The sequence below is a fragment of the Phalacrocorax carbo genome, chromosome 2, assembly GCF_963921805.1.
Source record: "Phalacrocorax carbo chromosome 2, bPhaCar2.1, whole genome shotgun sequence".
In the NCBI taxonomy this organism is placed as follows: domain Eukaryota; kingdom Metazoa; phylum Chordata; class Aves; order Suliformes; family Phalacrocoracidae; genus Phalacrocorax; species Phalacrocorax carbo.
In genome coordinates this window covers 163,018,883-163,032,194 of record NC_087514.1, presented here as the reverse complement: position 1 = coordinate 163,032,194, position 13,312 = coordinate 163,018,883, and the positions used below count along the sequence as shown (strand labels likewise).

The following is a 13,312-nucleotide window of genomic DNA, read 5'->3' as shown; positions in this document are numbered from 1 at the left end:
GAGACGTTGAGTAACACGGGGCTGGTGCACAGTCCTCCGCTGCAGCCAGCTCCGTGCAGCTCATCTCTCCAGATTTCCTAGTATTTGTTCTCTTGTTCTGGGAAGAGAAGAGAGCTGCAAGAGGCCCATCTCTCAGGGATGTTTAGAGAAAGGAAAGTCCATTGTGTGAAAGAATTTGGTATTTCAGGGTTTGTTTTCCTTCTGACACAGAGCAAAACACCACCATGTCAAAACCCTCCATAAGGCAAAACAGAACAAAAAAAAAAACCCAACAAACTGTGGTGTTCAGTTTGGACATGTTCTGTGGAACCATTTCTCTTTGCTTTTTGGCTTTCGATCTCAGGATACCTACTACTGCAGCTATATCAGGAAAGACAAAAAAAAGGGGGTGTGTGTGGACAAAATCCAAAATCCAAAATCCATGCCAGAGCAGAGAAGGGGAGCCTTTCCCTGTGCCAGGGTCCAACCCCACCTCAGCAGGTTTTCTGTGTGGTGGCACCAGGATCAAAGTGGCTCCCGTCTTCCTGCCCCGGGTGCGAAGCAAAGCTGCAAAGGAGCCTCCAAGTCTTAAGTAGGAAAACCAGGGAACGGCCAGCGCAGAGACTCCGCAAGACATCAACAGAGTTATTTTGCACCAGCTTTCCTGAGCAGAAGGACTCCTGCAAAGCAGTCAAGAAATTTTAGAAAGGTTGGACATAAGGGTTGGCTCCCAGCAATGAAACTGGGGGGAAGCCACTGGTCTGTGCAGTGCTTTGGGTCAGACCCTGTGCATATTCTTCCCAGAGCTTTCCTAGCTTTTCCAGACTCCCTGATGGCCCTGGATGGGCTCGAGCCTCTCCTCATGCTTTCGGCCCCTGGGATGGTGATATTTTGTGGTTATTGGTGCTTGCATGAGTTTCCCCTATGGGACAATCCAGGGTGCTGGTGCCTTCAGCGGCAGCAGAGAGCAGCTCGCCACCACCTCTCTCCGTGAGTGTTTTCTGAGCGCTTGGCACGGCGCCCAGCCGCCTTTCACTGCTGCCTTTTCATTTGCATTAATTCACTGCGTTTCCTTTCTTGCTCCTTGCGAGGAACAGAGGGAGAGCTTGTTCCAGCAGACGGGCCCCATCCGTTCCACCCGGCTCTGCTGGAGCGAGGGCTGGAAAAGAGGGATGGAAGCGAAGGGGTATCTCCCACCCCTCCGGGGCCCCGCGTGCCGCCTGCGTGCTGCTTCCCAGCAAATACGGTAAGCGTTCAGCCTAAAAATGTAAGTCTGATCTCATGACACAGGGTGGCCCTGCATTCCTCACCTCTGACATAACCCGCTGGGAGTGTGCTCCGCAGAAAAACACAAACAAGATGTACTCGCGGGCTGGCGGCGGGGGCCAGGCGGCTGGCAGATGTGCTCCCGAGCCCCCACACAGCCCCCCGGGTGCCACAGCCCTGTTCCAGCACAGCCTGTCCCCTCCCAGGGAGCGCAAAACCGTGGCCCTTGCTGCAAGGACAGAGCCATCCATTGCCTTTTGCACCAGGCGATCCATGGGTGCGTGCCCCAGCCTCCCCCTCAAGCCCCACACCCAAAGAAGGGGGGCGGTGGGAAGGTAACTTGCTGTGGTTCAGCATTACCCAGGGACGCAGCTGAGCTCCCCTGGGATTTTGCTTGGCGAATGCCTGAGGGCGGTTTTAAGGACCTGTGGTACTTTTGCGGTTGGTTGGTGGTTGTTATTTTCTGCCTTGTTTTTGTTTCTTTCTGCACTGAGTCTCTCTGGGACAGGATCTGCTCTGGGTCTGCCACGGCCGTGCCTGGTACAACTGCTCTGGCACCAGCCTCCCGTCCCCATTAGCCTCCCACTCTTACCAGCAGCTCCGTAGTGATACCAGCAGCCCCATTTGCTCTGGGTGCATCATGCCCAGGTGCAAGCTGTGCCCCACAGAGCTTGGCACCAATGCCTTGGGTGTCACGGGGCGGTGATTCCTCCTTGTACCCAGACAGGGCACTGGTATTAAATGGTTTGCCAGGGATCACACGGAGAATCGGGGTAGGGTAACGATCCGAGTCCCACTGCCATAAACATGAGGCTGATTTTCCTCCCAGCCAAACCCTCCTGCAAGTACAGCCTTGTCCTGAGCAGGGGACAGATCCTGCTCGGTGCAGAGCTGACCTCCCATCTCACCCAACCACACAGCACCACTTGTTTACTTTCTTTTGCAAATGCCCTAAACCTTGACAACGACCTATTTTCCCTTCTGTTGCGCAAAGCTTCTTTCCTAGAAAGAGGCTTTGTAACGCACAGCCCAACCAGCCCAGCTCTCCGTGTATGTAAAAGCAAACTTTAAATGACTGGCAGGCTTAGCTTAGCTCAAACACACCCAAAACCCACATGCGGATGAGTTGAGAGACTTGGTCAAATGCTACCTGAAACTGTCCTGTGAGACTGCCAGTCCGGTTTGCATAGGGATCAGATAAGCAATAAGTCAGCTTTCAAGCCCACTCCTCAGACTTACTTTTTCTTATTAGTGCTTTTCATCCATCTGCCCCTGCCTCAGCATTCAACAAAGCTAGGAGAAAGCTTTTCTTTTCTCCAGACATTTTTCCCCTGTTTCTGTCCTCAGCTTGCACTGGCAGTGAAAACATCTGATTTTTTTTTTGTAATGTCACATTTCTAAAAAGGGATTTTTTTAAAAGATGTTTCTCCTCTTTTCTCCACAATACTTCCAAGTTTTCAGGACTGCTACTCCCCTGGCAGAGGATGGTTTGCAAGAGAAAACAAGAGAAACAATGGTACCAAGAAACAATGGTAACAAGAAACAATGGTAATAAGAGAAACAATGGTTTAAATTTGCTTCTTCAGATCACACAACGTTCAATCCCAGAGCAGAAGGAGAGCACCCTTGCTCATGGGTCCAAGTCTCTTTTCTGCCACCCCTTCACCTTCGGGCTTTCCATCCTTTCCTTTTTCTCCGGGAGGTGGCCTGGCCATGCCGAAACTGTCAGTTGCATGGGGTTGTCTTCTGCTCCTCACACTGGTGATCACATACAGCTCCTTCTGTGATTTCTTTTCATCTCTACTCTACAGCCCAGCTTTTTAAGTTAACCCAAAGTCAGTGCTGGTTTATTTTCATGTTCCAGGCTGTAACCTGAAGCTAGAGAAATAAATTCAGCCTAACAACTTCCCCTTGGCCAGCTAAGAGCACAGGTTAGAGATTAATCCAACAGCAGCAGATAGTCTCAGTTGAACGTTTGCTGCTTGTCCACGGCTCCTTCCCATCCCCTCAGTACCTGCAGCTGGGCTTGGCATCTAACCGTGCTCTCGCCTGGATGGATGAGCTGCTGTCTGCAAAAAAAAAATGCACAGCTTGAAGCTTGATGTGCTGGGGACAGGTTGTGGTTGTGAAACAGCTCATGCACCCATGGACGCCTAGATATGTGCACACACGTGTTTTCCAACAGTTGAAGTCACCAGACTTCAAATCGCTGCCAGTAACTCCTAGCATCAAAGTTATCTTGTCCTTGCAGGACAAGGATGCTGGTGAGGACCTGGTTTAATCCAGAGAGGCTCTTCAACCTAGACTCATAGAATCATAGAATGGTTTGGGTTGGAAGGAACCTTTAAAAGTCATCTAGTCCAACCCCCCTGCAGTGAGCAGGGACATTTTCGACTAGATCAGGTCGCTCAGAGCCCCGTCCAGCCTGACCTAAAATGTTTCCAGGGATGGGGCATCGACCACCTCTCTGGGCAGCCTGGGCCAGGGTTTCACCACCCTCACTGTAAAAAATTTCTTCTTTATATCTAGTCTGAATCTACCCTTACAGTTGATAACCATCACCCCTAGTCCTATTGCAATAGGCCCTACTAAAAAGTTTGTCCCCATCTTTCTTATAAGCCCCCTTTAAGCACTGGAAGGCCACAACAAGGTCTCCCCAGAGCCTTCTCTTCTCCAGGCTGAACAACCCCAACTGTCTCAGCCTGGCCTCACAGGAGAGGTGCTCCATCCATCTGATCATTTTTGTGGCCTCCTCGGGACCTGCTCCAACAGTTCCATGTCTGCCCTGTGCTGAGGGCTCCAGAGCTGGATGCAGTATGCTAGGTGGGATCTCAGCAGAGTGGAGTAAAGGGGCACAATCACCTCCCCTGACCTGCTGTCCATGCTGCTTTTGATGCATGGCCAGCTCTTGACTGTCTCTGTGATCAAGAAGATGCAATAGGCTCCTTGAATTTTTATGTAAAGACCCAGGGGAAAATGCCAGCATTCTGTCTGGGTCCTAGTGGCAGGACTCAAAGCTGCTTTCAGTGTCCACCAGTTTTGCTCTCTGAAACTCTTTCCTGAAAAAATAACATGATCCCTATGTTAAATAAATAAGCCGTGCCTGGAAAACCCAAGGAATAAAGGGTTCTCAACTGCAGCTATTCTTTGAGCTTCAGTAGCCCTGTGAATAACTTTCCCAGGTTTCCAGGCAAGTTTTGAACATGGCATTAGGCCGAGGTGATAGGAAACACAAGTGGTCTTCAAGAGAGTGTTATCCAGTCATGGTATTTTATTTTTTGCCTGCTTCTAAATGCACATTGAATGCAAACAAGTAAGGAACTGGCTGGTGGGCTGATGTCTGTGCTTGCTTATACAGGCGTTATTGGGCACATGGGATTTTCAGTGGCACAACACTGACAGGGATAACAGACGGCGACCGTCTTTGAGAATCTTGGCTGTGAGCAGAATCAAGCCCCTGAGCCCCTGGCAATGAACTGCTTCAGTGTCCCCATCACATGCTGAAACAAAACATCTCTACAGCCAGTCAGCTGTACTGCAGCAGTATCTATTTTTTGAGTCAATGTGCTGTATATGGTACTTTTGCCTATAACGATGAGCAGTCAGTCCCAGCAGTCCATCCTCAGAGACAGAAGCTAAAATCCAGGTGTTATCAACAGGCTGGGGCTGGGATGTCAGCAGGTACCTTTACCTCTGAGACAGCACTAATGTATTTCCAGTTTCATTAGTTTTCTCCATTTTAAAGCTTAAAATCTTGGAGTTAGCAAGTAGGGATCGCCAATGTTAGAAAAACCTTCTTTTGAGCATCCAAAAGGCACGGCAACCAGAGGGGGATAAACCCTGTCCCAGGGTTATTACTCTGCTGCAATTCCGTGCACAGCTACAGGATAAATAGCCTGTTCCTGGAAGTGCTCTTTCCATGGTTGCATCTGTGGGCTTAGATTTAAGGTCAGATTACCTGGTTTAACAAATTGAGGAGTATCAGCTGATCCACAGTAACTAACCAAGTTTATGCAGGAGTAATGCCGTGCCTCCTAACCTTCTGCCTCAGTTTCTGAAATCATCTCCCTTAAACCAGTAATTCTTCAACCCCAAAACCCCAATGCCTGGGCTTGTGATAAGGTGGTATAAGGAGCATCCTCAAAGACAGCCCCCAGAATATTCAGGCATAAGCTAAAATCCTACGCTTGGTCTCCATACAAAGCTTGACATTTCCTTTCACATTCACTTCAAGGGTGTGAGAGAGAAAACACAGCCCTGTCTACAGTTGCTGCTGGACTGAAAAGTCCCATTACTGCCTCCTCTATCAGGCAGGAAGGACCTTCAGATTGACACTGGAAGGTCACATATTTCATTGCTATTTTGTTTTCCGTGAAAGTGCAGCCCGCTGCTTCCCAAGGATGAGGACCCAGACCCTCTGGGCTCATGCAGGAGATGCCATGGACTGGCTGCCATCCACAGGCTTCTCTCATGAGGAGATGTCAACTGGCAAGCTGCTGGTCCTCGTACCGCTCCGGTTTTTTGAAATCTATTCAGCTTTACTAGAGAGCAGGAAACCAGTACAGCATTAGGTGCCCAGGACGAGAATAGTAGCACTGCAAAGGTCTGGCATTTTAAAATTTTCTCTCTGATTTCCTCTTTCTAAACCCAAAAGTGAAAATGATTGGGGTTTTTTCTGTTTTTTTCTGGTTTTTTCTCCCATCTTTTTTTCAGAGCAGTAGGCATGCAGCAGCATGTACAGGAATCAATGATGTTTGTGCTGTTAGTTGATCCAGGAAAGGACTGATGTTGATAGCAAGAAAATTTTCAAGATCTGCGAGGAGAATTGCATGGCCAGTATCATTGTATTCAAATAGTAATTTGGTTTCTAAGCCTCCTATAGAGTGCTAAAATACCACCCCGGCCATCAGAGAACCTGGGATGTATGGCACAGAGACCTGGAGCCAGCAATCCTGACACACCTTCAGCTCGGTTGTGCCAGATGCGATGTAGGAGGCTGGAAAACCTCAGGTAATTGCTTGGACCACATTCAAACCACTTCCTATGGGGTCTGATAAAGCCTTAAACATCAGCGGCACTGGGGGATGGGTGTGAGCGGTATCATCCAGAACAGCGACAGACCCAGCGCGCTCTGCAGCCCGTGAGGAGCTGCAGGACCCCGTTCAAACAACCCTTAGATGGTGCTTTTGTTTATTCCCGCTGATGGAGTACAGAACTAGGGGTCTGGCAGCCCTGGAAATGCAAAGTCCTGAAGTAACCGTGGTTTTCATGATAACAGTAGGTACCCAAGTCTGGAACAAGCTCCACAGCTGGCAGTTTGAGAAGAGCTCGTGGTTTTACAGTGCTGTATGTGGTGGGAAAATTTCTCCCAGCCCTACACCGTGACCAGTTCTCCCTGATGTTTCCAGCTGGAAAACCGCAGAGAAAAAAGCCTCATGGTGCAACATCCTAAGCCATTTGCTACAAAATAAAGCAATTAAGGACCGGAAACACTCCCAAACAAAGCGCTACAGAGACCTGACGCTGTTGTTCGTTTCGTCTGGACCTGAGCCAGGGCCTGTGACTAGACCTGTCGTATACCCACACCTTCAAAGCCAGAGCCTGGGCTGTGCTTATGTTCTCCTATCACAGAGTGAGAGCTTTCCTGGAGCCGCCGAAAGAGCCTGAACACTTTCTTCTGTAATCTGTCATGACTGTCAGAATGCCAAGAGACATGCCAGACCTAGACCCTGGGCCAAAATAACTATGTAGACATGCCCAGAAAGGAGAGCTGGCACAAGGTATTGTATAAAGTGAGATATGTGAAGCCGCAGGCGAATAGTTTGGTAATCACACGGGTAGGTTAGGCTTGGCAGAGGGCAAAGCACGTCTGCTCATCAAGAAAAGAAGAGGCAAAACTTTATCAGCTTGCAATAAGGTTGGAGTCCTTCTTAGTGAGAGCTCAGGAGAGCTTCAAGGGGTTAAACAAGAATAGTTACCCCGGAAAGGTTGAGGTGAAGGACTCCATGATATCCCAGTGAGGCCACAAACATCTTTCCAGAAGAGGTTATGTAGGGAAAAAAGATCACACTCCCCTTAATGAATCCCATTTCATGATAAGGTTCAGGAGTGACTGGAGGAAGGAGCATGCACCTTGCTCAGTGTTTGTGCAGGGGGATCCTTCATCTGTGTCTTCACCTCAGTATTGACGTGGAAAGTTAAACCTCAAAGGATGGGAGAGGGCAGTTCAGCTGTGGGTTACAATGGCACAGCAAGTCAGCGAGGCAGACCACAGACACACTGCTCAAAAGCATTGCACCTAATCAGCTCGGAGAAGATGGTGATATATTCCTGAAGAGGTTGTTACCGGTGCTCATGGCCATCCAGTCCCCTGCTGAACAGTTTTGATCAAAGTCTTTCCAAGCTGATCTATTTTCAGCCCAACCCACTCAATACCTTGATTGCTACACAGCTCTTTTAGCTGCTCTTAGGTAAACATGCTGTCGCTCCTTGGCATTTTGCCTCGCTAAGCCCAAAAATACAAGTGGCACAGAAAATAAGAGAAGCTGTTCTCCTTCGCCAGGAAAAATGATGCTATTTCTGAAATAAACTGTTTTTAATACACCTCACCGGCCATGCACGTATACATGTATTTATAAATATACTTGAACTGGAGATCCAGCTGTTGGCATCGTGTATGCCTATATGGAGACAGAAACAGAAAGGGAATTATGTGTGTACAAACCTGGACACACCTTCAGTCCAGCCTGTGTCTGAATGCAGAGTCTTGGTTATGCTGAGATATCAAAGTCTGACTCCCATTAAAAGAGGTTCACACGTGCTAGGCCGTGGTGAAGCCGGTGGGTTGTGTTCTGTTCTGGAGAGCTGCTTCTGCTGTGGCTGTCCTTTAGGGAGGTTGGCCACCATGATGTCCATGCTGGGATGTGCTTTGCACCCCACGGCAGAGTGGGGGCTACAGAACAGGTACTCTGAGGGCCCCTCTGAGCTAAACTAAAGGTCTATAACTTCACTGCTTGTGGTTGTGCATGCTAGATCAGCGTTGCCCATTCCTGGCACGCACCCTTGGTTCTCCATGGGCTGAGGTGGCTCCACGCGAGATGAAGAACTGCACAGGAAGCATTTCACGTGCCCTCCCTCAGTCAGCATCCCTGGGGCTGACCCAGAGCAGGCCTGAGCCAATCAAAATCAGAGCTCAATCCACAGCAGACTTTATTTTTGAGGAATGACAGTGACACTGGCCAGATCTTGAAGTCACGTTTTCAGTTTTCCCCTTAGTGAGTAAACACAGGGAAGTCAACAACAGATGGAGCATCACATGGAGTTATGCAGGTCAGCACAGACTTCAGAGACCCTGTGAGCCTGAAGAAGAAATAATTTGGAGGGGGGAGCAGCTGGGAGATTATTCTGAGAGGTTAAGAAAGCAAAACATACTGGCGTGAGCTACCTCCTCTGCGATACGCAGCTGAAAGTTTCAGTTTCGCAGAAGAAGACAAAGATGGGCAGATGATAACAAAGCAAGCCGACAGCTCCTGGGTAGGGAAGATTTTTGTTTTTTTTCTTTGGCTGGAGACTAGAGAATGCAAGCAAAAAGGTGTTAAACTGGTAACAAAATGGGCAGGAGTAAAGCAGGCAAATGCAAAACAAAACCAGATTTTGTGTGACAAGAGCAGATTGAAGCAATGCGACAGAGAAGAAGAGGAGCTTTTTCAGTGGTTTATATAGTACTGTGGGGAGGCTGGGGTGACAAATGAGGGATTCAGGCGAGTGGAGTGCTGCAGTAATGGGCTGTTACATGTGGAGGAAGACGGAAGGGAGGAAAGGGAGCAGAGGACACCTATTAATAAAAAAAACACATTCCATTTAAGATTTATTGATAGCTCAGAGCCAGAGAGTCTTTCATGCCTTTGCATCTTTAAGCTAACATTACCCAAGAGTGGGTAGTGGCAGGGATCCGTTATAAGCCATTGAATTGAAGTGGAGAAGAGCTCCAGCCTTTAATATGCAGAAATGAAAAGACTTCAGTTAATAGAGATTTCAGTCTGAGAAACCTGTGCTGTAATAGCAGAATAGCATTAGTGTTTCTAAAAACACAGCTGGTCATTTCTGAACACGCAATATCATGCATCAAAAATGAAATCGCTCACTTGAGGACCTCAGTATGGTGGCCATGGATGAATTCAACACTGGATAAAAAATTGCTGGTTGCCTTGGGGCTCGTGTTCACTAGCTAAAGACATTCAAAGAAAGCTCAGTCCCATCTGGCCATAGGGAGAGCAGTGAGGATGCAAAAAGAGAAAGTGATCACCGTGGACAGAGAGCAGGCCATGAACTCACCCCAAAGGAGGGTCAGAAAGGTTTCATCGTGGAGGTGGAGGGCTCAGTCAATATGAGAGGGATGCAGAGGTAAGCTTGCTTCTACGCAGGGTGTTAATGAAACAGGTACTGCGAGGTTCCCACTAAAAACAATGCTGGGAATTTGGGGGTGATGAGTCACCAAAATAATCTGAGCTGGAGGTAGTTATCACAGGGAGAGGGTTAACAAACACAACTAAAACTGGGAGTGGACTTGATTACATCTGAGGATTACCTCCAAGGGAGAGGATACAGGATACGGGGCTGCCTAATCTAGGGGAGAAAAATGTGACAATAGCGGAGAGCTGTAAAGCTGAGGTCCAGGTGAATTTGCATTAGAAAGGAGGCAGTATTTTTTTTAACAGGGATGGTGACAAATGATTAGGGCACACTTAAGGGGCAGCAGTATATGTTCTCCCACACCAAACCTTGTGTGCAGCTAGCAGATACCTTGGCAGGCCATGGAGAGAAGGAGGCAAAAGAGGCAGCTTGGAGGTACCATAACTCATCTGGTCCATTTTGGATTTCTGCTGGAAGATGAGACAAGTGTATCCTGGCCTCCATCAATTGCTCCATCAGGATTTCAAGAGATTTAGGTAGATAAATTTTGTACCTGATACTTTTCAATCAACACTGCTTACATGACAAATTGAGCCTTAAGAGAGAAGACAGGTCCCCCAGAGGGGTAACTGGGATCTTAGCCTATGAACCGTCAGAAGTTGGGATTTTCCTGGCTCCAGCCCATGCATCCCCACTCATGCTGTGTGAAACATGCTGGAGGTGATGCCAGGCAATTTACCTATTGACAGCTCTTTGTGCTGAGCAAATATTTGTCTTATCATGGTTTTAATGTGCCCATCTCAGTGATAGCTAAATGCCAACCACAAAATAAAGCAGCGCTGCCTGGGAAAGACCATGCTCTCTCCCACGTGTTGCTTGTGTAACTTGAGGTTTTATCAGTATGTCAGGTGCAAAGTCTGATAGTGAAGCAACATGAAAAAACCCTCTATTTCCAAAGGTGGTGTCTGAGGGGAATTTGGGGTGTTTGGGCTCATTGAGGCTGCTGTTGCAGCCCATGGAGGGTTAGTGTTGGGTATGCTGATAGATAATGATTACTGAGACCAAGCTCCCAGCTTTGCACCCCCTCTCCCTCTTGCTCCCGGTGGTTCTGTTGTTTCTGATGTGCTCTCTGGTGTTTGAAGCCAAGTTTCTCATCTGGTGATGGAGTGTCCCCCGGTCCGGAAGGGGCTGCTGCGGGGAGCCGCGGCTCCACGGTGACATTTGGAGTGACCGGGAGGTCGCTCAGCCGGAAGAAAACAAAGGCAGCGACCGTCCTGCAGTGCACGGCAGCCACAGAGCTGCCCCTGCAGAGGGGAAAACACAAGCGGTACATTTAAGACCTGCGTTTTGCTTCACACCACATTCCTTCTACTTTCTATAAGATTTTTTTTTTAATCTCTGGCAAATCTTTCCTTTTTCCTTTCCTTTTTCCTTTCCTTTTTCCTTTCCTTTTTCCTCTCCTCTCCTCTCCTCCTCTGTCCTTTCCTTTTCTTTCCTTGTCTCCTCTCCAGTCCTCTCCTTTCCTCTTTCTCTCTCCCAGATGAAAAATAAGGACTTTGAGGACGCTGCCTCCTGGACCCGGGTGTGTGCTGTGGTGGAGGGGCCGGGGCAGCAGCAGGGGGAAGCAGCTGCCAGCTCAGTTTGAAGGCAGTCAGTGTTTGTGTTACAGCAAGGCAGGGGCAGAGGCAGTTCTGGGAGAGGGCTGGGGAGGGGTGGGCAGTGAAGGAAGACAAAATGGCAAAGAGCTTGAGAGGAGTGCAACAGGGCTGAGATCCCTTGTGCATCTGCCTCTCTCTCAACTGGGGGTAAAGTCCCCATTTCTCAAGCCAGTTGTAACTCTCTGGGGAGAGGAGGGAAGGAGAATTCATGGAGACGATCTGGAACGTTCCCAAAATGAAGCCAAATTCTGCTGGGACTGTCTGTAAAAACCCAGCACTGTGAGGGGGACTGAGGCCCTGCTGTAGGATCCTTGGGGCTGTATTAAATATCTGTAGAAAGATATTCACCATGGACTGAATTAATTCCAACCTTTCCTTGCCACATCCTCTTCATCATCCTTACCGCGATACGTACAAGGACCGTGGTGAGCACATTGACATAGGTTCAGAGAATAAATCAAGTTGGAAGGGGGAGCTCAGGAGGTCACCTAGCCAAATCTTCTGCCCAGAGCAGGAAATCACCAGACACTTACTGTTAAGTAGGTTTCCTCCTCTCAGTTGGCAAGAACTGCTGTATGGGTGTTCATTTTGTTAACCGTTTGTATCTGCTGTTTCAGGCGTTACCGAGAGCTGTACAGACAGGCTCTGGCCCTGACACCTTGCGAGCTGCTGTAGCATTCTGCGCCCTTGGGTGACTCCAAGACAGGACTATATCATGACCCAGTTTTGTACTAGAGACTTGCCATATCCAGTGCCAGCCTGCTGAATTTGGTGGCTCTCCTGACCTCACTGCCTTTGCTTCTGCCTCCTTCCATGCTGTCCTGAAGCCCCCTCTCAGGGCTGATGTTCATTCACTCTCCCTGGACTCCTAACTCAAACTGCACATCTTTCCCCTCTGCCCTGGCCTACCTTCTCCTCAGCTTCTGGTTTGGTTTAAAAATGGTTTAAAAATATTTCCAATGTGTTTGCAACATCCCTTGAGTCAGAATATTGTTTGTTGTTGCAACCTCTCTCTACATGTTACCTTCCTCTTCCTTTGCCTCTTCTTACGCTTTCTCCCCGTGACATACTTTACCTTGGAAAGGGCTCTTCTTTGCAAGTACTCAAAATAAGGAGAGGGAAAAAAAGCTTTGGTAGGTTTTACTGCTGTTTTTTTTTTTTTCTCCAAAGTATTTGGAAAGGTTTGTGGTAGTTGTTGCCTTTTAAAACTTCAATGGCAAATTTCAATACTGGAGCTTTCCGTCCTGGTAATGGGGTTTTTGCCAGAAAAAGAAGGGGAACGGAAGCCTGAAGGAGCAGTGAAATTTTGTTTTCCAACTTCATTGCATAAAGAAACCCAGACAGCTTTTACCGACTTTTTCACTTGCAGAAAGACAATTTGTTAGTGATTTGTGGGGTCTGTTTTTACTTTAGATGAAGACGAATAAAAGTAAAGTCTTTTCTGCAGCACAATGTGCTTATATTTTCCACTAAAGGCCAGAGGACACAATCCAGCCCAGAGGAGAAGGAGCCACATGCAGACCTGCTTCTTAGCAGTGGAGCAAGGCATTGCTTTAACACCAACAGTACTCTGAATTCAGGTCTGTACTCCACATCTTCCTTCACTGGGTCTAGAGAAGGCTACAGGCTTCCAGGAAGGAAGAAAACAGAGTTCAGGTCTTCTAGCTCCAAACTTGTCAACCCAGAACCTCAGTCCTGGTTCTTGGGCTCGTGTGAGGATGCTCCTCCCATGTCTGATATATCCCTGTGATGTACATCAAAAGACTTCCACCACTCTCAGCAGACTCTGGATTAGCTCCATAGCACACTACCAGAAATACCCAGAGAGATGTGCTGCAGCTGGCACTGAAACCCTGCCAGCGGCTGCTGGGTGATTATGGACATTGCCGTGAGGGACACCAAGTTGACCATGGCTCCAGCTTTTGAAATCCTAACTGTGCTCTCGCTGGGAGGTTACTTAGACCGTGGTTTCACAGACATCTCGTGGAATCACAGAA

The 13,312-nt window shown here is 48.3% G+C and overlaps 1 long non-coding RNA gene across 1 annotated transcript; it reads left to right on the top strand.

Annotated features, from left to right (window-relative positions):
• The first annotated feature begins 981 nt into the window (after positions 1–981).
• Positions 982–8,018, top strand: LOC135312135 (uncharacterized). The gene is made up of 3 exons (XR_010371808.1): positions 982–1,225; positions 5,629–5,848; positions 5,959–8,018. It is a non-coding gene; the product is annotated as an uncharacterized LOC135312135 (long non-coding RNA).
• Positions 8,019–13,312: the final 5,294 nt, after the last annotated feature.